Source organism: Triticum dicoccoides, chromosome 2B (genome assembly GCF_002162155.2).
Source record: "Triticum dicoccoides isolate Atlit2015 ecotype Zavitan chromosome 2B, WEW_v2.0, whole genome shotgun sequence".
NCBI lineage: Eukaryota > Viridiplantae > Streptophyta > Magnoliopsida > Poales > Poaceae > Triticum > Triticum dicoccoides.
The window spans coordinates 266,695,904-266,706,262 of record NC_041383.1 but is presented as its reverse complement, the minus strand read 5'-3'; positions in this window follow the sequence as shown (position 1 = coordinate 266,706,262).

Below are 10,359 nucleotides of genomic sequence, written 5' to 3'. Positions count from 1 at the left end.
GCGCTCCACCCCCCGCCGCCCGACGCCGCTCCGCCCCTGGTGAGGCTTCTTTTTCCTTTTTTCTGTCCTTTTTGCTGCTTTTTTTATTTAGGTTAATTAGTTAGTTAGTTAGTTAGTTAGTTTTTAGGTTAATTAGTTACTTGTTTTACCCTACGGTACATAGGTTAATTAGTTAGTTAGTTATTTTTTAGGTTAATTACTTAGTTAGTTTCTTTAGGTAATTATTACTTAGTTAGATAAGCCCAAGAATAAGAAAAGAAAAGAAAAGAAAAGAAAGAAAGAAGACCTAAAAGGACTAGGAGGAGAAAACATAGAAAAAAGAAGAAGAAGAAAAAAGAAAACAGAAAAAGAAGAAAAGAATAACTAAAGTCTACTATCGTTGGGAGAAGCTTATTTCCACAGTTGTTGCAACTAAACCAAGTGTAGTTGGCGCTGCCGCTGCCGCTGGAGATGCGACGGATATAATAAGTCGGTCATAACCCCTCTTTAGTGTGGTTTGGTTTAGTTGCGACATCGATGTTTTCATGTTCTTCGTCAATCACCATTCCAGATAATCTGCCTTATTCTCGTAACTTGTCTCGAGCGAGGGAATAAGCTGGGCAGTATTGTTCTAGTTGTTCTAGTATTAGGCATATTGTTCTTGGTGGATGCAATATTGATTAGGGTACTTTGTTAGATTACTATGCTCTGGTTTTCAATTTCTTCAGTCTTAGGTTCAGTTCTTAAGTGATGGGTTCAGTCTTAGGTTGAATTTCTTCAGTCTTAGGTTTAGTTTTAGGTGGATGAAATATTGATTAGGGTACTTTGTTAGATTACTATGCTCTGTACGGATTGTTTCCCTTTCTATTTTATGAAGTGAACCATGCTTTAAAACTAGGTTCAGTACTTGGTGCATACTTTAAAACTAGAGTCGTAGGTTTAGTACTTGGTGCATGCTTTAAATAGAGATCTGACAAAAGGGAAGTAGGTAGTAGCAAAATATGATATGGTTCAAATTAGGTAAAGTAGATAGATTAGGTTTCTTATCTACTATTGAGGCCCTGAATGAGTAGAAGTAGAAAAGAGAGTGATGTTGATGTTTTTGCCATCATAAATGTCCATGTTTTCTTACTACTATTCAAGGGTGATGTTGATGTTGATGTTATCCTAAGGGTGTTATTGATGTTGATGTTGATGTTCTTCTTCTACTCATTGCCAAGATAGAGTAGTAGCAAATTGAGGCCATTGCCATTTATAGTAGTATTCCAAATTGAGGCCCTGGCAAACACATCTAACTAAGTGCTTGTTTATCTTGCTTTGCTTTTTGAATTATAGTTCTTGCCATCATAAATGTCCACAAGTGCATTGCTTTTTGAATGTGAAATGATAACTTGGTGTAGTTGATTCTCTTCTGCTCAAAACTTCTGCATCTGTAATGTTGTATGATAATGTTGTAAGGGTAGTAATTGGTCTCTTCTGCTGCTTATCGGAGATGGGGGGAGGCTGCCACGCCGGAGTCCGACTTGGAAGGTTTTGAGTTCTTCACGATCATACTTGAGAATTCCTCCAGCAGGCAGGTATATAAAAGGAGAGATCTCCCTTTCACCCATCTCTTTATCATAACTCTGTTGTTTGCTACATCACTCCTTGACCCACGCTGTAGAGGTTGCCTGACACTTTTATGAAGATGTTGGACGGCCGTCGGCCATAGAATGTGAAGCTGCAATAGGCCGGCAGCGGGCCTCACAGGCAGTGGGATGTAGAGGTGGTGTTCGACACCGACTGCCACATGTACCTGTATCGTGGCTAGGAGCAGTTCGTCCGTGCCTACGACCTGCGGCACGGGTACTTCCTTGTCCTCGGGTACGATGGCAACGCCATGCTCACCGTGAAGGTGTTTAACACGACTATGTGCCGCATGCGCTACCAGGACGACGATGATGCCAGTATGCTCTGCCTCTTCTTCCTCTCCATTTGGCTTTGTCTCACACCGATTGTTAAAAAAACTGTTGCATTTGGTTAGGTAATGGGAGCAGCAACATCGACTCTGGCTACAGCAAAAGCAGCAACGACTCTGGCTACAGCAAAAGAAGCAGTGACTCTGGCTACAGCAAAAGCAGCAGCAAGGATGAGGAGGAACAGAGTAGGGAAGAAGAGGAGCAGAGTGGGGATAAGGAGGTGCAACCTATTATGTCGGACTATGACCTCGCGATGGTTGTGGCTGACGATGGGCAAGCGATGGTGGTGGCTGATGATGGGCAAGCGATGGTGGTGGCTGATGATGGGCAAGCGATGGTGGTGGCTGACGATGACCTAGCGATTGTGGTGCCTGAAGATGGTGTCGCGATGGTGGTGGTGCCTGAAAATGACCTCACGATGGTGGTGGCGCCGGCAATCCCACAGCTGGGAGACAGGACCATGCCAATTGTGGTAGAAGAGTACATCCCACTGCCTCGCCGCTCTAAGCGCATCAGGATGATGAAGGAGAAGGAGAAGAAGGAGGAGTGAAGGTCTTAAGAAAATCAAGTCAATGTTAAGTATGTCAGGTCATGTTAATTTCAACATGTCAATGTTAAGTGTGTCAGGTCATGTTAATCTGAACATGTTGTCAGGTTTAATCTTTCTAGTGTAAACCTTTTAAGTATGATAGTGTTGAACTTTATTAATTATGTGTCCATCTCCATTATGTGTTGTCATGTCAATGTTAAGTATGTCAGATCCTTCTCCATCTAGCACTGGCGCAAACCCAACCGGTCCTTCACCTCCGTGATGACGGTAAGTTTTCTCTAGTGTTTTTCTTATGAAATGCATAAAGACCTAGACTTAGCTTTATTTCCTCCAAAATGCTTACATAATGACCTAGACTTAGCTTTATCTTCCTCCAAAATGACATAATTAGCTTACTTAGCTCCAAAATGATCTACACTTAGCTTTGTTTCCTCCGAAATCACCTAAGTTAGCTCTAATATGCTAAGTTATCTCTAATATGCTTAGTTACCTAGGTTTGCTCAATAATGACATACACTTAGCTTACTTATGTAAAAAATGGCATAATTAGCTTACTTAGGTTTGAAATAGCATAACAATCTTGGTAACCTCATATATGTCATATAGTTAGCTTATTTTCCTCGAAAATGACATAATAAGCCTAATTAGCTCCAAAATGATCCATTTTTCCTAATTTAGCTCCAAAATGACCTAAGTTAGCTCTAAAATGCTAAATTAGCTCTAATATGCTTAGTTACCTGGGTTAGCTTAATAAAGACCTACACTTAGCTTACTTATGTCAAAAATGGCATAATATGCTTAGTTAACTCAAAATGGCATAATTAGCTAGGTTAGCTCCAAAATGACCCATTTTACCTAGGTTAGCTCCAATATGATCCATTTTACCTAGCTTAGCTCCAAAATGACCAAGTTTACCTAGGTTAGCTCCAGTATGATCCCTTTTTACCTAGGTTAGCTCCAAAATGACCTATTTACGTAGCTTAGCTCTAAAATGACCAACACACTTAGCATTATTTTACCTAGCTTAGCTAAAAAATGGCATTTTTACCTACCTTAGTTAGAAGAAGAAGAAGATAAAGAAGATGAGAGGAGAAAAGGAAGAGAAGATAAATTATTATTCTTCTTCTTCTTCTTTTTCTTCTTTCTTTTCTTATTTTTCTTCTAGCTAGTCTTCTTCTTCTTCTTCTTCTAACTTTCATCTTTCCCAATTTGCAGATTTGCTTTAGATGATGAAGCTTGCATTGATGGAGTGTACTCTTCTCCTTGTGCTTCCTTTTTGTTTATGGAAACTTGTTGGAAACTTGTTTTGGATATGTATGTATGGATATGTTGTCGGAAACCATTGTATGTTGGATATGTTGTTGGAAACTTGTATGTTGGATATGTCACTACTGCAGGATGCTGCTAACGCGATACTACGATCAAAGACCCTTCGACGAAACTGTGTGCGATGCAATAATCAGAAACGGTGGTGTGAAAAAACCGTCAAAAAAGGTGCAAAACGTTTGCGATGATTGTCGTGTTATTCTCATGGGGGGTTGCAAGACGACATATGCCACAAGGGCTTAGCGTGAGGGTAAGACTGCTGCTGATAGGCCCGGGAGCGGGTATGCGAGTAGCACGCGGTGGTTTACCCAGCTTCGGAGCTCTCCGGAGAGATAATACTCCTACTGCTGCATGTCTGAGTGTATTTGGTATATCTGGTACAGAGTGCTCCTGGAGTTGTATCTGAAGTCAGTGTCATAGGCATCTGGCATCGTATATGCATGTATGTGGCATGTTCTAGTGGCCGGTCATGCTCATGGCCGTGAGCATATGGGGCTCATGCGTGAGTGCATGAGAGCCTGGATGGATGGATGGATGGATAGCTATATATAGTGCGGAGCTAGCTTGCTATCTAAGCTATGTGGTGGTATGGGCAAGGCATGGCGGGGTGTCATCCTTGTCCCCTGGGTCACTTCATAAATAGTGCCAGGGGACAAGTGACACTATACATGATGGCTGAGATGACACGTGAATAGTGCTCGGGTACGATCGTCTCGTCGGTGTCTTGTCGATGTCGCTTCGGGCTGCAGTCGGCAGCCGGCTGGTTGGCACAGTCGGCAGCCGGCTGGTTGGAGCAGTCGGCAGCCGGCAACTGGCCAGACAGAGCAATCGGACGGGGAGCCGGCAGGAGCGGCCGGGCAGTCGGACTGAGGGGCTTTGCTAGCCCCGATGTCTTGAAATGTCGTCTTGCCGACTTCGGGGTACCCGTGGTCAATTACTCCGACAGTAGCCCCCAATCCTCCGGGCAACTTGGCAAAGTTGGGCGGAGGTTTTTTGCCGAGTGTTCATGGAAATGATCATGAAAAAAAGACAAAGTTAGTCCATGCAGATATATCAAATGTTTGCTTTTAGCATTGCAAGTTTTATGCGGAGGGTGCCGACTCGGTTTCGTCCAAGCCCCCTTCTATCTTTTTCATGTCCCCTCCGCTCTTTGGCTGGTGCTCTCGCTAGCTGGACAGCCGCTCTGCGGTCTGTGGCTGAGAGTGGGCCGCGGAGTGGAGCGTACAATACTCAGACTCTGGGAGCGAATTTAACCGAATAGATACTCATAAAGGAAACAGTCGGGTCACCCGGAGCGTTTTTCTTCCCGGACGTTTTTTCACGTGGGTGGCCTCCAGCGTTCACTCTTGCCAGCCGGACAGCCGCTCTGCGGTCTGTGACTGAGAGTGTGCCTTTGGTACCGCGCACGCTACTAAGCCGTCTGCAGGAACTAACATCTCAGGCCAAGCGGCCAGCCCCCGGGCCAACTCTGGCTGGCGCCGGGACGAACAGTGATGCAACTGTAACAAAATGCGGAGATAGCCCTCGAGCATCGCTCGAGGTTATCCGTGCTTTCGCAATGCAAAAAATATGCGGGTGAGGAGCTCACATTGATTTTTGTGTAGTCACGGTCGTCAAAGACAGCCGGCGCGACTCGGCGCTCGTGGAGCGCGGCAGCGCACCCGCTGGGTGTAGCCTTCGAGCCCCCGGGTGCTCGAAGGGGGGTCCCGGCCGGTCAGGCTCGACCGGCCAGGCGGCGAGGTAACTTGCAGCGCCCGTTTCTTCTTTCTTCTCTTCTGTCGGCTGCTGGCAGCCGGACAAAACTCTTCTCTTGTCTCTTGCAATCTTTTGTAGGGGCGCGCCAGCGCACCCACTAGGTGTAGCCCCCGTGATTCGGACCGACCGCTGAGCAGTCGGGCCGGATCTCCCGGCGCGAGGGAGGCCGGGCTCGCGGAGGAGACGGAGGCCGGACTGCGGACGCGAGTCGGCGGGGCTTGCACGGCGGAGCTCGGGGACAACGAGTACGCCGCGGGATGCTCCAGCAAACGGCGCCGGACTCGGCGCCGCAGGCAGAGGAGGCGAGGCCTCCCGCTGCCGGTGGCAGAGCAGCCAAGTGCGGGCGAGGCCGCGCGCGGGGAGCCGGGGACGACCGGAGGTGCTCAAGGCACAGCACAAGACAAACCATGGTTCGGGCAATGTGCGAGGAATGTCTGACTTGCGTGAGTGTTTGGGTAGCGTATGGTGTATGGGCATTATACGACCTTTATCTGGATGTTGTACATGTGATGTCCGACATGTATCTGGGATGTATATGATTATTGCTTGGGGAACGCTGCAGAGGCAGCAGCAAACAACTGCCGCCGCAGCAGCCGGAGGTGAAGCCCGATGAGAGAATAGCGGCCCAGGCGGTGTCGAGGACGACGATGAGGATGCGTCGTTCCGCGTGGTCGACCCGGGGCGTGTTGATGTCGAGCCCTCGAGCGAGGCCGGAGAGAATACGGTGATGCCGCGGCGGAGGAGATGAAGATGGCGAGGCCGACGGCGAGGACGCGGCGCCCCTCACGGCCATTCCGGGGGCATATGTCGATGTCGAACCCCCGACCGCTATCAGAGGGACAGTGTGACGCCGCGGTGGTGAAGACGAAAATGGATAACAGCGAGGGCGCGCCGTCCCGCGCGGCCGCTCCGGGGGCGGGTCGAAGTCGAGCCCCCGAGCGCTACCGGAGAGACGGCGGTGTGCCGCGGCGGAGGTGATGAAGAAAAAAGGGTCCCGCCCAGACAGCGAAACCAGCAGCAGCGTGGTAGCATAGTAGTAGTACCGCCCCACGGTGGCGCCAAATGTCGTGGTATTCTCACGGGGGGTTGCAAGACGACATATGCCACAAGGGCTTAGTGTGAGGGTAAGACTGCTGTTGATAGGCCCAGGAGCGGGTATGCGAGTAGCACGCGGTGGTTTACCCAGCTTCGGAGCTCTCCGGAGAGATAATACTCCTACTGCTGCATGTCTGAGTGTATCTGGTATATCTGGTACAGAGTGCTCCTGGAGCTGTATCTAAGGTCAGTGCCATAGGCATCTGGCATCGTATATGCATGTATGTGGCATGTTCTAGTGGCCGGCCATGCTCATGGCCGTGAGCATATGGGGCTCATGCGTGAGTGCATGAGAGCCTGGATGGATGGATGGATGGATAGCTATATATAGTGTGGAGCTAGCTTGCTATCTAAGCTATGTGGTGGTATGGGCAAGGCATGGTGGGGTGTCATCTTTGTCCCCTGGGTCACTTCATAAATAGTGCCAGGGGACAAGTGACACTATACATGATGGCTGAGATGACACGTGAATAGTGCTCGGGTACGATCGTCTCGTCGGTGTCTTGTCGATGTCGCTTCGGGCTGCAGTCGGCAGCCGGCTGGTTGGCACAGTCGGCAGCCGGCTGGTTGGAGCAGTCGGCAGCCGGCTGGTTGGAGCAGTCGGCAGCCGGCAGCCGGCCAGACAGAGCAATCAGACGGGGAGCCGGCAGGAGCGGCCGGGCAGTCGGACTGAGGGGCTTTGCTAGCCCCAATGTCTTGAATTATGGTCTTGCCGTCTTCGGGGTACCCATGGTCAATTACTCCAACAATGATGGATGCATCAAACACGGTTCAGATTTTAGTTGCGTGTGCGATTCAGGGCATACGGTTTAGTTCAATTAACTGTTTGCGATGAGGAGGAACAAAAGAGAATGGGCAACCAGATAAAGGTGTGTGTGATATACAACATACGGTTCACTCGGATGAACTGTTTGTGATTAGGCAACACAAAAGAAACGGGCATCCAGATGAGGGTGTGTGCGATGTACACCATACGGTTTACTCGGATGAATTGTTTGTGATTAGGCAACACAAGAGAAACGGTTGATAATCCCCAAGTGAAGGGAATCATCGTAGCAATTCCCAAAGGTGGAAGTGATAAGTATGGAGTGTCGAACCCACAAGGAGCTAAAGGTAAGATCAATATTCTCTCAAGTCCTATCTGCCACTGATACGACTCTACATACACTGAATGTTTGCTTCCAACTAGAAACGAGAAATAAAACTACGTTGTGGGTATGAACAGGATAACTTTGCATGATATCAGAGAGCTAAAACATAAAAGTAGGTGTTGTTATCATAAAGTTAGAATATATTACTAAATATTACAAATAGCGTGTGTGGAATAATGATGGATCGGTGTGCGGAATTGTCCTACGCAATTTTTAACAAGACCGGTAGTCGTCATTGCAATTTCATATGAGGGAGAGGCATAAGACAACATACTTTCTCTTCTTGGATCATATGCACTTATGATTAGAACTCTAGCAAGCATCCACAACTACTAAAGATCATTAAGGTAAAACCTAACCATAGCATTAACATATCAAGTCCTCTTTATCCCATACGCCACAACCCCCTTACTCGGGTTTATGCTTCTCTCACTCAAGCAACCCACTATAAGCGAATCATGGACGTATTGCAACACCCTACAGCGAGAATCCCTCACGCTTGCGTGACACGGAGGGCACGATAGGACAACACCAAAATAAAACATACAACTCGTACCAATCTAGATCATCAATCAACCCAAAAACAAAAGATATCTACTCAAAACATCATAAGATGGCAACACATCATTGGATCATAATATGTGGCATAAAGCACCATGTTCAAGTAGGGATTACAGCGGGGTGCGGGAGTGTGTACCGCGTAAAATAGATGAGGATGGTGATGTTGATGAAGACGATCACCGCGGTGATGATTCCCCTCCCGATGGCACTCCGGCCCCACCGAGAGAGAGGAGGAGAGGTTCTCCCCCTTGTGCTTCCTCCTCCATGGCCTCCCCCCTAGATGGGGAGAGGTTCTCCCTCTGGTCCTTGGTCTTAATGGCGATGATGGCTCCTCCGGGATCCTCCTCCATGGCCTCCGGTGATGATGGCCCCCTCCGGCAGGGTGCTAGAGAGGGCCTAGATTGATTTCTCATGGCTACAGGCTTGCGGCGGTGGAACTTCCGATCTAGGTTATTTTCTGGAGGTTTCTGTATTTATAGGAATTTTTGGTGTCAGTTTCACGTCAGGGGGGGTCTCCGAGTCATCCACGAGATAGGGGGCGCGCCTAGGGGGTAGGGCGCGCCCTCCACCCTCATGGACGGCTCGGGAATCTTCTGGTCCAACTCCGATGCTCCTTGGGCTTCTTCTGGTCCATAAAAAATTGTCAAAAATTGCCATGTCAATTGGACTCCGTTTGGTATTCCTTTTCTGTAAAACTCAAAAACAAGGAAAAACAGAATCTGGCACTGGGCTCTAGGTTAATAGGTTAGTACCAAAAATCATATATAATAGCATATAAATGCATATAAAACATCTACGATGGATAATATAATAGCATGAATACTTCATAATCTATAGATACGTTGGAGACGTATCAACATCCCCAAGCTTAATTCCTACTCGTCCTCGAGTAGGTAAATGGTAAAAGAAATAATTTATGAAGTGTGGATGCTAGCAAGTGCACAAGTTTGATCAATGATAATTTCAATCACCTTTTCTAGCATCATTATATGTCATAACAATAGCTCATCTCATACAACTTTTCATGATCAAGTAGCAAGCTATTCACATGTTAAAGTATAGATCATAAACTTTCTTGAAACTAAAAAACTATATTCTCAGTCATCAAACAATTGCAATTCATCTTATTTTCAGGAAGGGTCCATGTCAGAGCTTTGTTTGAGCAAACTCCACATACTCAAGTATCATTTAATCTTTCACAATTGCTAACACTCACGTGATATTTATGGGTTCAAAGTTTTAATCAGACACAGAGAAAGATAGGGGCTTATAGTTTCGCCTCCCAACCTTTTACTTCAAGGGTAATGTCAACAATAATACTTTATGAAAACCTACATCCAAGGGGATCGCTCCAACATAAAGTGCTTGCCAAAGGAAAAGGTGTAAAAAGGAAAGCTGAAAATCACCATGACTCTCGTATAAGGGTAGAAGGTAAAAGTAAAAGATAGGCCCTTCGCAGAGGGAAGCGGAGGTTGTCATGCGCTTTTATGGTTGGATGCACAAAATCTTAATGTAAAAGAACGTCACTTTATATTGCCGCTTGTGATAAAGACATTTATTATGCAGTCCGTCGCTTTTATTTCTTCCCTACCACAAGTTCGTATAAAGCTTATTTTCTTCGCACTAATAGATCATACATATCTAGAGAGCAATTTATGTTGCATGCACCGATGACAACTTACTTGAAGGATCTTACTCAATCCATAGGTAGTTATGGTGGACTCTCATGGCAAAACTGGTTTAAGGGATGTTTGGAAGCACAAGTAGTATTTCTACTTGGTGCAAAGAATTTGGCTAGCATGAGAGGGAAAGGCAAGCTCAACATGTTGGATGATCCAAGACAATATAACGTTTCAGATATAGGAAAACATAACCCATTAAGTTGTCTTCCTTGTCCAACATCAACATTTTAGCATGTCATATTTTAATGAGTGCTTACAATTACAAAAGATGTCCAAGATAGTATATTTATATGTGAAATATC